The sequence below is a fragment of the Cupressus sempervirens genome, chromosome 4, assembly GCF_028749045.1.
Source record: "Cupressus sempervirens isolate cs-2001-9-10 chromosome 4, ASM2874904v1, whole genome shotgun sequence".
In the NCBI taxonomy this organism is placed as follows: domain Eukaryota; kingdom Viridiplantae; phylum Streptophyta; class Pinopsida; order Cupressales; family Cupressaceae; genus Cupressus; species Cupressus sempervirens.
In genome coordinates, this window is record NC_143121.1 from 48744284 (window position 1) to 48768492 (window position 24209).

Consider the following 24209-nt stretch of genomic DNA (forward strand, 5'->3'; position numbering starts at 1 on the left):
ATATATATAATGTATTGTATCACATCAAATGTATGGTATGGAAGTAATGAAATAAATATAGAAGAGAGAATTACAAAGGCTACAATAATATAAGGAGCAACAAAGATTTATCTATAACAACAAGGTGTTTAATACATTCAAAGGAATCTCATTCAACAAACCGAGTTGTAGATCAAAGATCAACCATTATTTCATACTAAATGGTGGATAGGTAAAATTCTTTCACAAGGTAGACCTAACAGTCTTATGTAAATCTCTTTACCGAGTGCATACTTCATTGTATGTTTGTAAATCCTTTTGCAAGGTGGACCTAGCAGTCCTTATTGCTCCTAACAGGGAAAATCATCATAAGTGATCATTATAAGCCTTAACAAGCCAACTTTATGCTGCAGTACTAAAGCTTGTAGTTATCATCCCCACCCCAGTTTTACTTTCTATTTGGAAGGTTTCTAGGTCACCAAATTGTGTGTCAAATTTGTTATAAAGGCTTTAATGTTTTCAATTTCTCATGCATGCAATTAAATTAGAATACTCATGAAGGATTAATTGCTAATTAGAGATTAAGTTTTATTGGTTACTGATTCATCCCTCCCTTCTTAGTAACTTAGCCTATCATAATATTTCCAACAATTGGTAGCAGAGCTTTGTGGTTCTTAGAGATGAGTTTAACAACTTGAGCAAAGATCAAAGGCTATGGAGGTATTTAGACTTGACAAGGCTATTGACAATGAGAAGCTAGATTTGGAATTCACTATTGGACAACTCAACAAAGAAAAAGAGAAACTCTCTCAATCTCTGAAAAGAAGAAAATATCTTGCAATTCAGATGAATGATCAACTCTACATTGAAGAAATAATTGAAGACATCTATTCAAGCAATTCTGATGAAGCTGATGAAGCAATCAAAGAACTATTGGAAAAGAATGTTACACTCCAAGAAGAAGTAAGAAAACTAAAAAGAGAGCAAGAAATTCAGTTAGTAAGATTATGTGAAGTCATGCAAGAGAAAAACAAGATAAAAGAAGAGACAGAAGAAAAGAACAATGAAATTTAGCATCTATCCCTTCAGCATGCAGACTTCACTAATCAGCTCACCAATGCAAATGAAGAAATCTTGAACCTAAGATTAGAGAATGAAAGATTGTAGAATGATCTGAACACTGAAAGGAAAACCAATGAGAGGATGATGAAATCTCAAGAAGACATGAATCAATTGAATGAACAAAGCCATTACAAACAAAAGGGAAAAGTAGGAATTGGATATACAGAAGAAGGCAAATCATCCAAGCAAGGAGCTTAAAAGAATAAAAAATCCACTTGCAGTCACTATGGTAAGATAGGTCATATAGAAAATAAATGTTGGAGCAATGGAAAAGCAAAAATCAATGGAAAGTTCTACAATTGCAATCATCATGGTCATAGGGCTAATGAATGCAAAGAGAAACCTAAGTTTAAAGGCAAATGTCACAAATGTAAGAATCATGGGCACAAATCCTTAGAATGCAAAACTAAGATATTGAATCCAACACAACATATTGTAAAAGCCATATTTGGTTGGGACTATATCACTTGGTGCAAATGTCATTACTATGGACAATTTGGACATATTAGAATGAATTGTGAGAAACATCACATGAGGAAAAAAAGATACCACCAGAAGATGTTTTATTTGTATAGAATTTGGTCATCTTGCCAAGAACTATATGAATACTGGAAGAATTGAAGATGAAAAGAAGGCAAAAGATGATAACATCAAAAAGTAGATGAGACAATAATGGGTTCCAAAATCTTCTAAAAATACAAGTTTGAGCAATGATGATCAAGTCACTCAAGAATTGGGTGACTCTAGCATTTCCACTTGATTTCTCAAAGGAGAACTAGAACTAGGATTTTGAAGAAGACATCTGACATTAGTTCCAGTTGATAGAATGAAAGATTGATATCAGCATTTAAGATGCAAAGGGATCACTGAATAAAAGATGCTAGTCACTACCGAGTTACTATCTTTATCGAGCAAGGTTGGGTTGTAGACCCTGCCGAGCAAGGTTGGGAGCTACTATATTTTTTGTATGGTTACCGAGTTGTGGAAAACTCTATTGAGCATTAAATAAAAGCAAAGTGGATGATAGTCTATCATTTGAATAAACAATTTTACCAAGAATTGATGGCAAAATTTGATTAAAAAAGGTGAAATCGAAGTCATTTCTCACTGCAAACTTTTGAGAGTTATTTGTGCAGAGCAATCTTCTAAGCATTCAAGCAATTTGAGTGAATTGTTACTAAAATTATTTGCACTCTCTCAAACCCTACCAGGAAAAGATGGCATCCACCAGCAACAAATCAAAGAAAGGTTCAGACATGTTAGTTTGAGGTGTGGAATGGAAGGTATCAAATTTCAAGTTGAGTCCTATAGTTATGGAAACCCTAGATCCGAGTGGAGCGCAGCCACAAATGCCACCAAAGGTACTATTAATCAATGATATTCATTCACATTTCAAATGTACTATTCAAGATATTGGAACATTGGAGATGGATGAATCATTGAAGGAGTTATGCATTGATGGTGTGTTAAAACCTGAGCATCAACATCTTGAAACAAAAGGTTTAACTCACATTCTACATATGCCATGGGATTTTCAAGTAAAATGGATAAGATTTATCCTCAGTCATGTGCATAATTTTCAGATGTGGTTGGATCAACTAGTTTTGATAACCAAGAAGATGATCCATAGGATCACTGGTCTTTTGATTTTGGCAAAAGAAAAAACAACCAAAACCCTAGGTCAAGTTGAATTGGAGAAGAAAAACCTTTCCAAGTGGGATGGAAGGGAAATGAAGTTTGGTATACATGTCATCACTCACAAGATATATAGTTTGAGCAGATTAAATAACATATCCTATGAAGTAGTTGATTTGGCATACAAGGTGGTCAAGAATAACCTATCACTTGACCTTGCCAAGTTATTGTTGAACTAGTACAAAAAGAACATGGAGATCATCAAAAATTCCAAGAACAATCCATATAAGTTTCGTTCATTCTTGACTTGTTTATTTTTCTATGTTCAGAGTTCTTCCCATGAAAAGGTACAATAGTTTGGAGGAAAGATGTACCCATTCTCTATTTGATTAATGAGTATATAGCTGAAATGGGAGAGAACTATGCAAGCATTATAGATAACTATTTTGATGCATTCAAGGAAAAGATGAATAACAAATTTAAGATTCCTAAGAAGCTAGTTGATGACTATAAAGATGATGCTTGTTTTATGGTTGATAGTGACAAAGTATACATTCAAGTAGTTAGGCCAAGAATAGTATGGGTAAAACCTCTTGGATATGAGGTAAACATTGATGAAACCAAGGATATAATTGAGGCACTAATAAATGAGTGTTTTGATCCTAAAGCTACTTACTTTGGCACTAATGATGAGGCAAAGGCCAAAATAGAACTGGAAATCAAACTCCCTCAGGAAGTCAACAAGGGAAAGAAGAGAATTTCCAAACTAAAAATTAGTTCCCCTCTTTAGTTAACTTGAGGAAAAGGAGATGGCATTGAAGATGAAGAAAAATCAGCAGATGAAGAGTCACTAAGGAAGAAAGGTAAGGTAATAATTACCAAGCCTACAAAGACATCTACTGCTATGTTCACCAAAAGATCATCCAAGAAGAAAGAAGATAAAGAAGGAGGAGATATAATGTTCAAGAGGCCTCCACCCACCTTCTAGGAAAGGATGAAAGATTTAGAATAAGGATCTAGCATAACAAACTTGAAGGAATTGAAATATGAGATTAGGATTGTAGAAGAGCAAAATAAAATAGAGGATTTGATAATATCCAAGATGGGTAAGTGGAAGTACTCACCAGACTAGCTTGTTCAGCAGATTCTGAATGTTTTAATGGAGAAAATCAAGCTAAGATGGGAGAATTCCATGAAAACTACAAAAGAAATATATGAGAAGACCCTAAGGAAACTCATGCCAAGTTTGGAAGATAAGGAGGTAAAGGAATCTTTGAAGAAAAGTAAAGAAAAGCTTACTTTGAGATTCAACACTTGTCTTATACTATTGAATAATATTGAGCATGTTGTGAAGAATGCTACAAATACATGGAAGAATATTTATGTCCTTCACAAGCTGACTAATTTTTTTGTTAGTGTCAGTGAAAAAGATGATGATGGTGATGATGAACAAGAGAAGGATGAAGAAATTGATGATGAAGAGGTAACACATTTTGATAATGTAGATGGTGAAGAGGAACAGGGGTAGGAAGCTATCAAGGAAAATTTACTAGATGTACCAGATATTGAGGAGACTGACCTAGTAAAGATTTTTGTAGTGGTCATAGCCTCACTTCCTGATTCTCCAAGTAAAACATTGAAAACATCAAGCCTAGAGAAAGCTTTAGCAAGATTGATTGTGACCAACACTTATAGCACAAGCACCCAATCAATCTTTGCACCCATCTAGCTCAGTACCTCATTGATAGAAGTGGCAAGCACTTCATCTACTGAGCAACATGTACTTCCCTCTACATAAATTTTGGCTACTCCAGGTATTTCTTCTATTGGTATTTTGACAATAAGTGCAATATCCACTTTTTTAGTGAATCCTACCATTTCTACAATTTTTTCCATTCCTAGTATGCAATTAATAAGTGCAAGGATAGTTGAGACCAAGCCTTAACAGAGCAAAAAAATTTTGGGTAAAGGCAAAGAGAAGGAAGAAGACATAGATCTTGATGAGGAGATTTTTATTTCTAATTGGGACATCTCAATTCTTAATCCTAATTAGATGCATGTTTTTGGTGAAATTCTTCAAACAAAGCTAAGCAATAGAGGCTTAGAGAGGAAAGGAACAAGGAATTCAAAATAATAGAAGATGCAAAGAATATCCTTACAGAGGCATTAAACACAGAGGTTGATACTTCTCAACCAATTTTGAACAAATTAGCAGAGGTAGTCCAAAAATTTAATGAAGATTTGAATGGACAGGACAATTTTTTGTAGAAAGCTGAGAAGAAGTCTGAGAATAAAGTTTTGGAACTCATTTCTCAACAAATTGCTATCCATCAAGTAGAATTATGTACTATTCTAGGCTCATTGAAGACCTCCTGCAACAATGTATCTTCTCTATTTGGTAAACTCTATGATACACCAAATTTCACAAAATAAATAAGAGATAAATTATCTAAGATTGATGAAGATCTAAAGGCAAGTGCATAGCAGCTACAACTTGACTCGAGTTCAAGCTCTCCCCACTTTAATAAGATCAGATTACTAACTGATAAGTAGGTAGAATTACTAAGAGAAGAGGCAAGAATAAGAGCTACATTGATAGATATTTGAAACATGATTCTCCCAAACATGGATGCATTACAGAAACACATTGCACATGCTAAGATGCTCATCCATGAAAATAACTTCTCCATTGTACACCATATGATAGAACTATCAATAGAAGTGCAAATTGCATTGCACACATGAAAGGTGTTGCAAGAAAATTGGGACAAGACTTTGGCACTTATCTTGAGGGTACATTCAAATTTCCTATCACATTTTGGCATTACTATATATTATAAATAGCATAAATCTTTGGCATTAATGTCAAAAAGGGGGAGAAGATTGAAGATTGTAGAAAAGATGAATTTTGTATAAAGGGGGAGAAGATGTATATAGATATATTGTATAAAGGAGAAGATGTATAGAGAAAAAGAGAAAATGTATATATCAGATGTATGGTATAATGTATATTATGTATGGGGGAGCATTATCATATAATGCATGTACAAATACTCAAAGATACATCTCTTACAAAACCAATTTTGAAAAATCTCAAAAACAATTTACTCTATTGAGTTGGAGACACAAGGTGGTAGATATAAGATGTTCTTGAACTTTTTGAATTCAATTTTGACTGATAAGTGTTTTTGCCACTAATGCCAAAGGGGAAGATTGTTGACATTTCAGTCATGTTTGTTATTGGTGACATACACTTATTTAGATTGTAAGCATCTACCAAGCATATTGTATAGCTAACAATGTTAACCAAACATTTTAGTTGCTACCGAGTCCTTTGGACAATTTTTAGTTTGCACCGAGCAGTTACTACTATGGTGATGATCAGCAGTATAAACCAAGAATCTTAGTGTATTCTCAGTTTACAAGTGCAAACTGAGTTTTGTAATGCTCATTGAGCTTGTAGTAATAATGTTGACCAAGCTATGAAGTTAGAACCAAGTGATTTGGTCTATATGACGAGTTTCCCAGTATTGGTCGAGTTACTAGTACAGACCAAGTTCAAGACTACTTGAAAATGATCAATATGGATTAAGCTTCTACATATACCAAGTGCATGATGATGCCAAGCTTTGACAATGTATGTCGAGTATCAAAACCTTATCGAGCTAGTCTTCAGAGCCCAAGTTTCTACACTTTGGCCGACTTTGTGATTTTTGTGTAAACTTATATTGTGGCTGACTTTGTAATTTTGTAGTTAGATTGGTATATATGTAATGTATTGTATCACATCCAATGCATGGTATGGAAGTAATGAAATAAGTAGAGAAGAGTGAATTACAAAGGCTACAATAGTATAAGGACCAGCAAACATTTATCTATCACAACAAGGTGATTAATACATTCAAAGGAATCTCATTTGTCAAACCATGTTACAGATTAGAGATCAGCCACTGTTTCATCCTAATAGGTGGATTAGTCAAATCCTTTCACAAGGTAGACCCAACAGTCTTATGTAAATCTCTTTACTGAGTGCATACTTCATTGTATGTTTATAAATCCTTTTGCAAGGTGGACCTAGCAGTCCTTATTGCTCTTAATAGGGCAGATCATTAGAAGTGATAATTTTAAGCTTTAACAGGCCAACTTTATACTATAGTACTAAAGCTAGTGGGTATCATCCCCACCCTAGTTTTACTTTCTATTTGGAAGGTTGCTGTGTCACCAAATTGTGTGTCAAATGTGTTATGAATGCTTTAATGTTTTCAATTTCTCATGCATGCAATTAGATCAGAATACTCATGAAGGATTAATTGATTATTAGAGATTAAGTTTTATTGGTTAGTAATTCACCCCTTCCCTCTTAGTAAGTTAGCCTATCATAATATTTCCAACAAGATAACCTAGCTGTGAAGGGAATGTCCTTTGCATTTATTAGGCATGGAGAATGATAAAAATGTTTACATATGATCAAGAAGATCAAATTCACCATTAAAGATTGTCTTTCTTTGTTATCACTATCTTTGAATATTTGAATAAATGTGACCATTGGGCATGTTTAATAGACAAAACCTAATTTTGGAAAGAGAGAAAATATGACTAATAGAAACCATAGAATCCAAAACCTCAAGAATGGAAATGTATGTGATATGAATTGATGAAAATGGAAAAACATGAATATTTTTAATGATAGATCTCCTCCTTAGATGCCAAACTCTACTACCACCTTGAAGGAAGAAGCTTGATTCAAGAAGAAAATGCTTGACCTTGATGAACTCTAAAAAATACTTATTTAAAGTCTCATGAATTCATTTATTATTCCTCTTTATTTATTCTAGGATGATGTGTGTGAAAATTAAGACTCCAAGCCTCCTCATATACTAGTTTTTGAGATAGAAAACAAAATAGGTCAACTTGGGAGCAAGATCAAACAATTGAAAGACTCAAGAATATTCAAGCCTATTATTCAAATCCTTCATGGAAGAATTTGACTTGGGTTATCCTATTCTAGAATAGGTTGATCTAGGTTGACCTATTCCTAGAAAAGTCTAATAATAGAGGCCCGCAATGACTCAGAGAAAGTGTAGAAAGATCTAGGTAATAATGAAACTACTAGAAGATATGACAAAGAAGGTGGTAAAATAACACCTAAAAGGCCTTGATGAAATATGAGAGATGGCCTAAAAATGTGTGTGTGTGTGTGTGTGTGTGTGTGTGTGTGTGTGTGTGTGTGTGTATGTGTGTGTGTGTGTGTGTGTGTGTGTGTGTGTGTGTGTGTGTGTGTGTGTGTGTGTGTGTGTGTGTGTGTGTGTGTGTGTGTGTGTGTGTGAGAGAGAGAGAGAGAGAGAGAGAGAGAGAGAGAAAGCAACACTAAGGAGGGATAAAAGATCTTGAAATAAATTTTTTATTATAAGAAAATACATATCTATATCAATCCATGGAAGTTTGACAAGAAAGGTGAATATTTACATTTGTCTTTCTTTTTACATGTTTTATCATTTTAAGATTGATTCCTTGACTCCAGTTTGATTGGCACAACCTGTTTCCCCCTAAAAAAATACCATTTTCCTTACTTAGAAGTGCATTTTTATAACTTTCAAAGATACATGAATTGGATCTCAAAATTAGGGTTTTAGGTTTGTAGGCTTGGCTCTAGATCTCAAAACTTAGTAAAATGTAGGTACTGGATAACCTAGTCCATTCCCCAAGTTTTTCCTGACCTCTAGGTCATCCTCGTCCAAAGACCCCTAGATTTGTACAATATAGAAATATTAGTTTGTAGGTTCTAGGTTTAGAATAATTTTAGATTTTATAACAATTTTTGATAATAGCTTTTAATATTTAAGTGGATCCTCCTTATTGTCTTACAAGGAAATTTTCTTCTTCATTTTTATTTCATGATGCTTGTCTTGATGCTTTAGTTATGATCCTTTCATGACTTTTAATCACCTAATAAATTGAATTTATAACATTAAAATTAAGGGAAAGTATTGTGTTAGAAAGTTGTAGGTTTTTGTATAGAACTTGACTTGGGATTTAGATTTGGCATTGGTACCCCTTGTATCTCCCTAGGGTTGTGTTGATCTAGTTTGAGCCCCTTTAAAGGGTTGTGCCTAAAGGTCTTTCTTTTAGTTTCCCTAATGTGGTGTAAGAATTTAAAAGCCAATTAAAATCAACAACATCTTTTCCATCCAAAGAACACTTCATCTTAAATTTTATGTTACAGAGATTAATGAAAATATTCAACTTCTATTATATTAAAAATTAAAATAAATTAAAGAATTTTATTTAGCACTTATTAAATCTATTCAAAACATATTTATTTTGTTTTAATTCAAATTTTTATTCCTTTTCTTTTCTACTTTTCAAAAGCACTTTTTTAACCTCCAAAATTTCAATTTTTAATGATAAAGCTATCCCCATGTAATGTAGAAAATAATTGTTAGTCAAGTGGAAATTTTGTGAGAAAATGCCACTTTTGTAGACATATGTTAAGAACTTTGAAATATTTTACAACCAAATGTTTTAAAGTTCACCATACTTTAACACTAGTACATTTGTTTACAAATTTTTCTATATTTTTAAAGATATTTTTATCTTAATATCTTAAATTATCCTTTGAGTAAAATGTCCACCAAACAACTTTATGCGCATACCAAGAATCCATTGAACAAAAGAAAATGAACTTAAAAAGAACTAATAGTTATTAACAAACTTATTTTCATAAAATCTTCCACTTACAATTTATATCATCTTCTCTAAATTTACAAACTATGTTAAAATGACTAGTACTCAATATTCCTAATCAAAACAATCAATAAATAATTAAAGTTATACTGATTTTATACTTCAAATTAAAAACCTTGATTTATCAAAAAAATTATATACCTATCATTTGGCTCACTCTCTTCTACATAATAATTCTATAAACTCACTCTACATCTACTACCTCCTCCTATTGATTGTCTATCAATTGAGCTTAAGAATTACTTAAAGTGATTCACTTATAACTAACTATGTAAATAATATATAGTCCTCTTATCATTCGATAATTAACTCATTGGAAAAATTCTTCAATTAGATGTGTACTTTCTAAACTCAAATCAATCAAATAAAGGAAAAATAATAAATTTTAGAATATAATAAATCATTCTTTTATAAAAAATGTCATTGAAATTTAAATTATCCATCAAAAAATTTCTCAAATAAATTTTATAATAAATTCAAATTATTGTTATATCAAAATAGAAAAAGCTATCCAAACTTAAATTAAAAATCAAAACAAAGAAAATGTGGTCATAGTAGATGCGTTGATACATAAATATTTAATTGAGTTTTGGATAGGGGACCTAGATGGAGCTTTATGGAGGTATATACTATATTATTTCAACTTTTATTTTGTTGATGATTTCATGAATTCGGGTTATGGTGATCTAGGTAATGGATTTCTAGTATACAAAGTTGAACATTTATGGGGAGTTGTTAAATCAATCAATGATCTTAACAAGTTGATGATATTGATTGTTTTGGAGATTAAAATGTTATAAACAACCTAATCTAGATGATTTCCATGATGAAGTTCAAGGTTAGGAATAATATTTGTATAAATATTTGGTCAACATTCTACACATTATTTATTTATTTTTGGAATATGTGACTGAATTTTTTACAATATTGGGGTTTGTTTAGATTGTGCATGATAACATAAGGATATTATAGGCATTTCCTTTCTCTCCATACATAGACAAGTCATAGTAGACATGATTTCTTCCAAAACAATTAAAGAAACAACATCAATGGTGACTTTCCCTTCCTCTAAGGACTCAAAAAATTTCTAATAAATCTCTCCATGCCTCTAATGTAATTATCTATGTGTCTATCCTTGATAATATTACATACCTTTAAATATTTCTTGTGTTTTTGGTAGGCATTTGGCTCTAGTTAGTTTAAATCCCTACCCATCCTATTGGAAGAGTAAACACAACTATGTAAAGCCCCAAAACTATCCAAGACCAAAAGACACAATGTAATACTTAAGTCCTAAGGAAGAACTTAATTAGAGAGATGTTTTCATAAACACAAAAAACTAGAGAAAAATAAATAACCTAAAACATGAGCTCCAAGATAAGTATTCTAAATATCTTGTCATTATTAAATTAATTGATGGTGTCCTTATCGCCCAAGTTTGCAATATCCCCAATGACCTCTTCAAAGCCCTCCTTAGGGATAGAATTCACACCATTTCAAAAAATGATATTAGTCATAAAAAAACCCTATATCACAAGCCTATATGTAGCACTATTCCCTTTCTAGAATGTGTATTAGCAACAAAAATCTTCCAACATGGCAAGGAGAGAAGAGATTGTTTTTAATAACATGTGTTGTTTCCCAACCAGGTTAGCATTTTCCTATCACAATAATAATGACATTAATGGTGTCAACCTCCACCAACCCCACCTTCCTAGCATGGGCTACTTACAAAAGAGATGTCAAAATTTAGTTTAACCCATCTAGGATTGGGGGTGTTGGAAATATAAGAGAAGTAGCTGAGAGGGGAGGGGTGAATCAGTTACCACATAAAATAAATCTCAAAGCCCTTAGATATCAATACAAATCAAAACTCTAATAAAACTATATTGTAATGAAACTCGATAAACACATATGCACTCAGTTTACACTAGCAAATGTTGTAACTTGGGAAACATTGAAATAACTCAAAAAATGCTTATTATGAAAATCTTAAGATATTATCTATGATTAATATTATTTTAACATAGTTGCATACACATGAAAGAAATATCATGAACATAATTGACACCAAGATTTACCATGGAAACCCAATTTGGGAAAAACCACCAATTGCAACTAGTTACTAATTTTCACTCTTCTAAAGTGAGCCTTGTTAGGATCCACCTCTAATAAAGGTTAGAAAATACATTGTTAGGTGTGACCCTATTAGAGGATATAATCAGCTTGTTAGGGGTGGCCTTGTTTGAGGTCTTTAGATGATTCAATTATAAATGTCACCTTGTTAGAAGATTTACAAATAGCTATTAAGCCAACTCTATTAAGAAATTTAGATCACTGCTACAATGGTTAGAGACTAACAATGAGATGACCCCATTTCTAATGCAATTGAATTGCTGATTATAGATCTTAGATTTGGCTTGTATAATTGATCCTTCCTGATTGAATGTATCTTTGTAGCTCAATAAGGATATTCTACTTATCCTTCTAATTTGATTCCTCTAAGCATCATCAAATCTTCAATAATGTTTCACACAATTGATCCTCAACTTGACCTTATATTTATATCTTACACATTGTCAAGTCAACTTGAATGAAACTTAGAATAATTAATATTCATCTTCTCAGTCAACTAGAACCAACAAACAATTTAATTGAACTCAATATGCCAAAACAAGAAAATCTTTCATTAGCCGACCCTACTCGATAGATAGTAACACAACAATGATTTCCTATGCTAACCAAGTGAACATGGTTAGCACTACATATTCAAAAATCTCGTTTGGTAATTGAGTGAGCTTGATTAACATTGGTTCCATCCAAAATTTCCTTCATTAACTAAGTGAGCTTGGTTAACACTCAACTTCTACAAACTTTCCTTTGAAGACTGAGTGAACTCAGTGGCCATTGTCTTCTAAACTAGAAAACTCTAAAATTCTTGGTAGACATAGGGAACTATCTTCATTTCCCTAGTGATCTCGACATACACTGACTAGTAATGATATGATATTTTGTGTAATATCAATGACAATAAAAAATTAATCAATATTTTCCAAAAATCTCCCTCTTTGGCATTGATGGAAACACAACATGTCATAATACTATAAAATTTTAGAGAAAGAATAATGTAAGGAAAATATCCTTAGTTTCATTCTGATTCTCATCCATGAGAACTCCCTCTGCCTTCAATTCCACCCTCTGTTAGCAAAACTATGTCTTCAATATCTTCTTGTAATAGAAAACTTCCCTTCTTTGATATCAGGCCAAGTTCATTCTCCCTCTTTGACATCTCTTTCTCTTTCTCTTTCTCTTTATAAAATTTCTATGAGATATGAAAATAAAATTTTCCCTTTTTGACATCTCATGCCAAAGACAATATTCAATGAATATCAATGTGTCTCATGTACTGATTCATTTGCAATGTGCCCTTGTCAACATTGCATCAACTGTCTGATTGTTAACATGCTCTGGTTGATGCATCACTAAAATTTATTTAGTGAGCTTCAAATAAGGGAATGACCCCTAACTTACCTCTTAGATACAAAAATGCATCCTTAGGTAATCACTTAGTGAATATATCTGCAATTTTCTCTTTAGTATTCACATATTCCAATCTTACCTCTTTATCTTGTACCAATTCTCTCAAAAAATGACATTTTATAGCAATGTGCTTTTTTTTGGTATGCATCATTGGATTCTTTGATATATTAATTGCACTGGTGTTACCATAGAAGATAACCACTGGATCCTTAACTTCTATCTTCATACCTGCTAGCAATTTCTTGAACTAAACAACATTTGAACAATTAATTATTGTTGCCACATATTCTACCTCTATTGTGGACTAAGAAATAAAAAAATTCTTCTTAGTTTTCCAAGACACTAGTCTTTTCCAAGAAAGAATGCTCCACCACTGTTGCTCTTTCTATCATCAACACTTCCTACCCAATCAGCATCTGTGAATGCTTTCAAATCAAAATTGCTTTCCTTTTTGTACCATAACCCATATTCTTTAGTACTTGTCAAATACCTCATGATTCTCTTTATTTCCATCATGTGTTTTCTTTGGGATTTGCTGAGAATCTTGCCACCATACCAACTACTAATGCAATATAAGGCCTTGTGTGTACTACATATTACAATTTTCCAATCATTGATCTGTATGTGGTTTGATCTACCTCTTTTGAATCATCATTTTTGGAAAGCTTATGTCTAGTAGACATAGATGTTCCAACTGGTCTTGAATCTTCCATTCCAAACTTTTTTAGTATCTCCTTGATATATTTGGATTGAGTAATTTAGATATCATCTTTCTTTTGTTGGATCTGCAATCCAAAAAAGAATTTTATCTCTCCAAACATAGACATCTCGAATTTACTACTCGTCTCTACTGAAAATACCTTGCATAAGTCATCATTTCCTATAAATAAAGTGTCATCCATAAATATTTTTTCCAACACAATCTTCTTTTCTAGTCCTTCTTTGATATACAAACTATTGTTATCATTTGTTCTTTGAAAACCAATCTTTATCAAGTAGTTATGAAGTATTTCATACCAAGCTCTAGTAGCTTGCTTGAGACTATACAAAGCTTTGTGTAATTTATAGACCATAACACTTTTACTAGGATCTAAAAAACTCTCAATTATTCTATGTAGAATTCCTCATCAAGAATTCCATTTAAAAATGAAGATTTTACATCCATTTGATAAACTATAAATCTTGTATGAGTTGCATATGCTAGTAAAGTTCTAACACCTTCTAATCATGCAATAGGACCAAAAGTTTCACAATAATAAATACCTTCTTCTTGAGAATAACCTTTACATACTAACCTTTCTTTGTTTCTGGAAACTTCTCCATCTTCATTTAGCTTATTTCTAAATACCCACTTTGTGCCATTTACATTTTTATCCTTGGGTCTAGGAACAAGAGTCCAAGTCTTAGTCTTTTGTATCTATTCTATATCTTCATTCATATCTTGAATCCAACTGTCATTATCAAAAGCATCCTTAACATTTCTAGGTTCAAATTTAGCAAGCAAACCTGTACTTTTCAATTTTTTTCTTGTCATTGTACCATCTAACTTGTCTACAATGATTTGATCAGGTGTATGGTGCTTTCTAACATATCTTGCTAACATAGGTACTTTGGTTTTGGATTTTTTTCCACTAACCTCTTCATGATCTTCTATATTAAACTTGGGTACCACTATCTATGACTTAGGTCCACCAGACTCAGTTTTCTTTGGCAATAGCTCGATAGCTTCTAATTGTGACTCGAGTCCTTCAAACTATGAATAAGGTTGCACTGGGTGCAACTCGATAACTTTAGGAGATTTTGGGGACTTGGGAGGTGAAGCCTCCTAACTTCTAGATATATTTGGCAATGTATCAAGTTCATAATAAATAAATCTTCTGTAATCCTCAGGTTCTTTGTTGTTTTCTTCTTCACTCTTTTTTGTAAACTCATCAATCTTCACATGTGCATGTTCTATGATTTTATGAGTGAAAAAATTTAAACATTTGTATGCTTTACTTCTATAGGAGTATCATAGGGATATGCCTTCATCATGTTTGACATCAAATTTACCTTTCCTAGATTTATTCAAGATATAACATTTTCTACCAAATATTTTCAAGTAACTTACATTAGGTTTGTAGGCATACCATAGTTCATAAGGAGTTTGATTTGAGTCTTTCTTCAACTATACTTTGTTCAAGGTATGCACTGCAGTATTGATTGCTTCCTTCCAATATTTGATTGCAACATTCTTTCTTATCATCAAGGTTCTTGCACAATCCATGACGGATCTATTCCTTCTTTCTGCTATACCATTCTACTAAGGTGTACCAGGGGTTGATACCTATCTCTTAATTCCTTTTGCAATGAAAAATTCATTGAATTAATTGGAAATGAATTCACCACCTTTGTCTAATCTCGAAGATTTTAGCTTTTTTCCAATTTCCTTGTCTACTCTTGCTAGATACCTCTTAAATTTTTGAAATGCTTCAGACTTCTCTTTTAGATACATTATAGTCATCGTTCTAGAATAATCATCAACAAATAGAATAAGATACTTATCTCCACTGTAACTCTCTATTCCAATAGGTCCACATAAGTCTGTATGGACTAGCTCCAAGACTTCTTGTGAATGATACTCCTTGCTTCTGAAACTTTTCTTTCCCATCTTACCAATTGTTGGTAAATAACTTTGTCACTTTGAAAATATATGATTTGGCCCAATGGAGTATGTGGAAAATCGATGTCTCCAACAGTTGGATAGGCCCTTGATATTTGACCTTCCTCTATGTTTAGAGGGGTAGCTCACTTGTAAGATAAAATTTGTGCTTTTTCAATAAAGATGAGTAGAACTTAGAAAATAAAAAGGAAAACCATTGATAGTGAATGCACCACACGCCTTCAACATTTTCATAAATTGACGTAAACTATTAATGAGAGTAATCAAGGACTATGCTTGAGAACTTTCACCAACACAATGCTAATTCAACCATTCACGAATACTCACACCATATGATGAAAATACTCATAAATGAATCAACATCTCAACAATTTAGATCTTTTAGAAAGAGAATGCCAAATGTACTTCCTTTATTTCTTTGCACCAAGAAAGTAAGAAATAACTTATTACAAAAACAACAATTTTACACACTTTCCAAAAATTTCTTTGTTGTCAAAGCATAAGTGTTCCTTGTATCCTAGTCCAAAAAGTCCCTTATTACATTTATTTTTAGGAATTTATAGCCAATGAAGAATAACCAATTTTTTGGGTTCGTAACTACCCAAAAAGTTAGAGTTTGGATTACTTAAAGATGGTTCATAACCAACTCTTACCCTTGAAGCTGAACTATAGTTAGAAAAATCAAAGCTAGAGTTAATTCTAAAGTTGATCTTTTTACGAAATACATCAATAAAATTCTAAGACAAATTTAGACAAAAATACTTCTAACTTTTAATTCCCTAAACTCGTTCCTTGATCTGTAGGTGCTGCCAGCAACTGAGTCAAGTTTTCCTTATACGCTCTGAATGATTTGATGACCTAAGCCAAACTTTTGTTTTTAATGATGATTAAACTCTGCATCTCCAATTTTCATAGATCATGTCTTTTTCTAACTTCATCCAACTCTGTGATGCAACTTGGGAAGTTTTGAGTATAGGAGTCTAATGCCGCTGAGAGACTACTCAATCTTGTCATAATGCTAGCATCTGAACTTTGTTTACTGCCAAGTTCGATACTGATTTTTGCCTCTATGCATTTCAAAATTGAAGATATGTTTGGATTCTAAGTATATTCACTAATAGGAATGCCTTCTATGATCATCGATATATCCCCCAAGGCCTTTTTTTATTCAGTAACTTGCAAGAATTCAGGAATTGGTCCCCTTCACTCACTTGTTGATTCATGCTATCATTTTTCAATCTGATGGTTTCCAGCTATATGTCAATTTTATCTTCTTCTAAACAATGCACACATCTCATATGCAATAGAGGCATTTCATCAAACAATTCAACAACTTTGCTAGACGAATGTGGGTACACATAGATTTGGCATTTTGTCAAGTAGTTTCCATGCACTTTGATATTTTCATTGAACTATTGCAGGCTAGGAAGATGTAGATTATTTCACATTCTCCTTTTAAGAGCATTGACTCTCCAATGGTTCTTCTAAATATTTTAGAAGAAATGAGAATTGCCTAAAAGCCACACTCTTCCCAAATCTCTCTAAATTCTTAATACAAAAGAGTTAATTCCTCCTAATAATATTCAACACTAGACCAACTTCAAAAATATTTTATAAAGTACATCTTCATCAAAAATATTAGAAAACTTATTTGAATGTTGCCAGAATGATTATTTGTCTAGCTCTGAAATCGCTGGAGTGCTATTAATAATTTGTGCCATAGCTACCATATCACAAATATGAGCACACATCTGGCTTGAAATTTTTACTTGGTAAATGCTCACATAATTTCCAATGCATTAATGAATTGTATCAGACATTTTGAAAATGGTTTCTATAGATGATATTGCTGATTTCCCTCTAGGCTGTAGGTCACACAAGAGAAATAGTATACATGTCTTGACTATGTTTCCATTGGAATTTCATGGCTCAAGTCAATTATGTTATGGAAGTAAATTGAAGTCAAGACATTTGAACAACTTTACCAATCATTTTTGCTGGAGCTTAGCACAACTTTCTTCATGTAGAACGTCCCACCATTCTGTAGATGTAGATGCCACTTCTTGGGATTTCATGTGAAACGATTAAGTTTCAATTCTCAATCTTTAGGATTCTTGTAGGTAAATTGAATTCTACTTTCCAAATAGTTCTCATGCCTTGTTTCATTCTCTAGAATGCCATGGTTTGCTAAGAAATGCAACGGAGTTACATGTTTTTCCTGAGTATTAACTTGCTAGAAATTCTGCCTTGTATTTGCCACCTACAGTTATTTGAAAGTTGGAGTTTGGGTTGGAGAGTTTGGCTTAGGATTAGGGAAAAAAGTTGGAGTATGTAGTGAGAGAGTATTTTAGTATGTGGAGAGAGAGAATTTGAGTGAGAAAACCCAAACCCAAACCCATACTTCTCTCTAAAAGTTTGAGTACGTGGAGAGAGAAAAGTATAGGGAGAGAAAATGTTGAGGAGAGAGTGAAACTCAAAATCAAACCTCAAACTTCTCTCTAAAAGTTTTAGTATGTGGAGAGAGAAAAGTACAGGGAGAGATAAAATGTTGAAGAAAGAGTGAAACTCAAACTCAAACCCTGAACCTCTCTCTAAAAGTTTTAGTACATGGAGAGAGAAAAGTATGGGGAGAGAGAAAGTTTGTTTAGCTGAAAATTAACCTCTCTTTCTGGAATTAATATAATCAATCCTCCCTCTAAAATGTCTGGGTAACACCAATTTAACAATTTTTTCATAGACCTATATCAGGTTTCCTTAGGCTAGGAATACCTCTTACTCTTTTCTTCTTTCTTATCTTGATTAGATTATCAAAGTTTACATGACATAATCTTTTGAGCCATAACCAAATTTCTTCTACCTGAGAAATAAAACATGAACTTTCACTAAGATCTAGATAGAATAGATTACGTTTTGTTTGTTTGTTGGACCCAACCAAATTTCCTTTTCCATCCAGCAGTTTGGCCTTCTCATTCATGAATTCTACCTTGAATCCAATGTTATTCAACTATGCCACAGTCAGTAGATTATGCTTTAATTCTTCAACCCAGTATGTATTATCACATCTAAGTTCATTAGTTAGTGAGATACAACCTTTTCCCTTTATGCAAAAAAGTTCATTGTTTCCAAATCTCACACTACCACCATCATAATGTTCCATGTGTTCAAATTTTTTTTTTTATCACTAGTCATATGATGTGAGCTACCACTATCAATAATCCATGTATCATTTTTGATAACATGAGAGATAAGTGCCATTTTGTCTCCTTTACCATTAGATTCATTGTTTACAAAAATATAAACCATTTCATCATCTTCACTACTATCTGATCCTTTATCTATAAAACAAGATTTCTTACCTTTGTCCTTGTAGTCCTTGAAGTTTTTGAAATCTTTAAAATCCTTCTTGCCTTTGAACTTGTTGTGCTTCTTTTCATCTTTTTCTTCTCTATTTGGACACCTCACAACAATGTGTCCAACTTCCTCACAAGAGAAACATATTAAAGGAATTTTACCTTTATACTTTCCTTTGCCTTTGGGATACCTTCTTGCAAGTAATGTTTCAATTTCTTTAAGATGACTGTCAAAAAATGTCTTCCTCTTCACTTTCAAATTGTTTCCTTTTAGACTTTTTATCTTTCTTCTTGAGTGATACCTTGGCTTCAAATGTGGACTCAAGATTTCTAGAACTAGGAATCTAATTATCATAGTTATCTAGTTAAAATGTTGTCAACCTTCCAACTAGTGCATCCAAAGTTATCTTATCGTTTGGATCACATCTCATTTCTTGAATAGTAGACACTTTGATTGCATAGATAGGAAGAAGGGTTTTGAGTACCTTGCTTACCATTTTTATATCATCAATTGTTCCTCTAGAGGCTTTTATAACACTAACACTAGCTTTGATTCTATCAACATATTTTTCCATGTTTTCATCTTCTTTCATTTTCATCTAATCAAACTAACCTCTCAAGCTTTCTACCTTGGCTATTTTAATATTATCATCACCTCCATAGATATCCTTTAGTTTGGTCCACATTTCATGAGTAGTAGCACATCCTTTGACTTCGTCAAATTTAACATAGTTAAGAGCTAATGCTATGTCAATCATCATGATATTATAATTTTTCTTTTCAACAATTTCTTCAACAGTCATAATTCTAGTAGGAGCTATATAAGAAAATTTTAAGAATTTCAAACCTAAATCACTGATGGTTTCCAGATGCAACTTCATAAGTTCCTTCCATGCTAAAAAGTTGTCTCTATTCAAATTTGGGATCTCCCTTCTATAAGATATCTTGATCTTTAGCTTAGAACCTTGAAACCTTATCTGCAAGCACCAAGAATCTTTGATACCAATTGTTGGAAATATAAGAGGAGAAACTGAGAGGGGAGGGGTGAATTAGTTACCATGAAAAAAAAATCCTAGATCCCTTAGATGTCAATAGAAATCAAAACCTTGATAAAATTAGATTCTGTTGAAACTCAGCAAACACATATGCACTCAATTTACACTAGAAAATGTTGTAACTCAGTAAACAATGAAATAACTTGACAAATGTTTATCATGAAAATCTTAAGATATTATTTGTGATTAATCTTACTTTAACTTAGTTTCATTCAAATGAAAGAAATAACATGAACACAATTGACACCAAGATTTAACGTGGAAACCCAATTTGAAAAAAACCACCAATTGCAACTAGTTACTAGTTTTCACTCTTCTAAAGTGAGCCCTATTAAGAGCCAACCCTGTTAAATGTTACAAAACACACTGTTAGGTGTGATCATGTTAGAGGATTTAATCACCTTTTTAGTGTACACTTGAAAGTTTCCCATTCTAAACCCTTCTATCCAAATGATTTCATGAATTTGGAATGCTTGGATGCCAGCTTAGAGCTCCCTATCCATGGAGTGCAAGAGAGTGTATTTCAAGTTCAAGGGCTCTCAGCTAAGCCTTAGGAATACTCTTCTTGCTAGTAAATCATGCAATGGGAGGTTTCAAAGACAAGATGCAAGAATGCAAATGTCTCAAGGAGTTCCTCAAGAATACAATGCAAGTATGGAAACTAAGCTAAGATGATAATGCAAAATGCAGCTATGCTAAACCATGTATGAGAGTGTTCCAATCCAACTATTAGACTATATGATTTAAGCTACATGTAAAAATGAAAGCTAAGCTAAGCTAGAATGCCATGGATGAGAGAATGTAGACAAGAAAGAGAAGTTCTCCACAAAGCTCCAAAGAAACCTGTTAGAAAACCTACAGCATAACAATATTTAAATTGAGGAAGGATCGAGGGGGAAAGCTCTCTCCCTTTTAAAGTCATATGAATGGTAGAGATCAAGATGAAGATGGTGGATGATCAACGGTGGAAATTGAAAAGAGGAGTGATCCATGTGCACACACAAGTCAACCAATAGAATATAAGTTGACTTGTCACATAAGACAAAAGTCTCACAAGCATTTTCTTTTAATTGTAAAATAGAAAAAGGACTTTATGTGTGCACTTTAAGTGGGTTAGAAGAATGGGGTGTTTTATTTAATTAAAAGGGGACATGTTCTTTTAATCAAATAATGAACTTAGGATAGCATAGTCAAACTATAGGTTATAATCAAATAAATTGATTATTAGCAATTTGGCTTAGGTAAGTGATTAAATTAATTTAGCCAAAATGTTGAAAAGGGGGCTAATAGTCTAGATGACCATTTTTAAGTGATTACAGTTAGGAGTGGCCTTGTTAGAGTTCTTTAGATAACTCTATTAGAAATGACAGCTTGTTAGAGGATTTATAAATAGTTGTTAAGACAACTCTATTAAGAGATTTAGATCATTGTCACAATGGTTAGAGAGTAACAATGAGATGACCTCATTTTTTATGCAACTAAATTACTGATTATAGATCTCAATTTTGGCTTGTATACTTAATCCTTCCTGATCAAATATATCTTTGTAGCTCAACAAGGATATTCTGCTTATCCTTCTAATTTTCTTCCTCTAAGCATCATCAAATCTTCAATTATGTTCCACACCTTCAATCCTCAACTTGACCTTATATTTATATCTTACACATTATCAATTTAGCTTGAATACAACTTAGAATAATTAATATTCATCTTCTTAGTTAGCTAGAACCAACAAATAATTCAATTGAACCTAATATGCCAAAATGAAAAAATCCTTCATTAACAGACCCAGCTCCGTAGATACTAACACAAAAATGATTTTCCTGTGTTAACCAAGTGAACTCAATTAACAATGCATATTCACAAAGTTCCTTTGGTAATTGAGTGAGCTCGGTTAACACTGGTTCCATCCAACATTTCCTTCATTAATCGAGTGAGCTCGGTTAGCACTCAACTTCTGCAAAATTTCCTTTGATGATTGAGTGAACTTAGTAGACACTGTCTTCTAAACTAGGAAAACTTTGGTATGCTTGGCAGACATAGGGAACTATCTTCATTTCTTGAGTGAGCTCGACATACACTGACTATTAAGGATATGACATTTTGTTTAACACCAAAGACAAGACACAATTAATCTATTGTTTCCAATAGGGGGAACCACTTAACCAAGTCTCTGAGTGTAATCTTAGGGGATTTATAATAGAGAAGACAGTTAAAGAGACCCCATCTCCTGGAAATACCCCAATCCTTGGAGGAAGGAGAGTTGGAATAATTGGAATGAAAAACATTTATCATGTTTTCTCTAATATTGTTAATTGTAGAATGAAAGATGCCCATATCTATAGTGGCTTTGTTCATAACAATATGATTATTCCTCTCCTTCAAAAGGGACCAAATGACATAATAAAGGGAATGCCACTATAAAATTCTTGTGAAAGGATAAGAGGAATGGGAAAGGAAAAACTATGAGATCACCTCAAGATCCTCTGACTAAACCCACTACCTTTTGAAAAGAATCACCAATGTTTTTCTTAGACCTCAACCATACTCATAGTAGAAGAGAAGATGACTAATAGTCTTCTCATTTTTTTTCATAAAGGGAAATAGTTAATGAATTGAATGTGTTTCTTTTGAATATTGTCTAGTGTGAACAGATAGGCCATAAAAAGAACCTCACTATGTAACTTAAAAATTTTAATTTATACAAAAGAAAATATTCATTTTTAAAAATAAAGTTTATTTTATCAGCATCTAAATAATATAAAATTTGAATATTTTAGAATAAACAAGAGTTGCATGCAGCAAGAGTCCCTGCCATTTGTAATATTTGATTTTTATAGTCCCTGTCATTTGTAATATTTAATGTTTATTATTGTGTGTAATATTTGATTTTTGTTATTGTGTTTGAATTTGGTAAATTATTTTAACATAAGTGTAAATCAAAATAAAAGTAAAATTTATAAACCTCTCAGGTCCATCGCCACTTGATATAATAGTTACAAATATTCATTTAACTTAGTATTAGCTAGAGAAATCCTTAAATTATGACAATTAAACTCATATGATTTAGTATTAGCTAGAGCATTCCTTAAATCATGATAGTTACAGTCAGCATCTCACAAGGCTGCCTTCCATCTATTTTAAGTCTAAGGAAGATAGTTTGCATCAAAGTTAGAAAAAATTAAATAATTTTAGAAACACTTGTGATGTTAGGCTAAAAAAATGTGAAATGCTATCTCAACTCAATGTCATCTTGTTGAAGAGAGTTTCTGGTTAAGGACATGAAATTCAAAGACATGACAATGTCTCTACTAGTCAATCATTTGTTCAAATCATTTGCATTTTTTCATTAATAGATACTAAAATGAAGAGTTCTTGACCTAAACTAGTCTTGGTCTTTTGCCAAAGCTTAATAGAGTCCTAAACATATCCATCCATGTCAGTGATACAAGATTTTGTTTTAGTCATTTTTAGCTTTAGTTAATATTTATCTATATGTGTTGTTCTTTTCATTTTCTATTCAAAGATTTTTCAATTGAATAGTTTATTCTATATATTAATTTATACAAAAGTACAATTTCTTAATCTATAAAGTTTAAGTGAACTAAAATCATATTATAAAAGTTAATATTATTAAAATTTAATATTAAAATATTAGAGTTGAAGAAAAGTAAAATGGTATGGACGATTAAATCATCTAGCATGCTATAATATCACCTTATTTATTTTTGCAAGGAAACTTGCGAAGAAAAATATAACCGTTTCAACATAACCCATAATTGATCTAAAATAAATTTGCAATTAATATCCACATGCAAGAGAATGTACAACATACCCACAAAAAATGTGACACAAGATATACCCTAGGAAACCCTCATTGAGGGAAAAAACCAACCTCCAAAAGCATCCATCACCATGTATTATTCATCAAAAAGCCAATGCAATACAACCATGGAAGCCTTCAAAGTCATCACCACAACCAAGGAATCCATGTGAACAAGCATGAATCCACACATCTCATGTCATGCTTCCAACCTTCACAAATGCTCCCTTGGCTAACTTGTCAAGCCTTGTCTTGCTCAACTCTTGTGTCTTTGCCTTTTTTTCATCCACAACTACTCT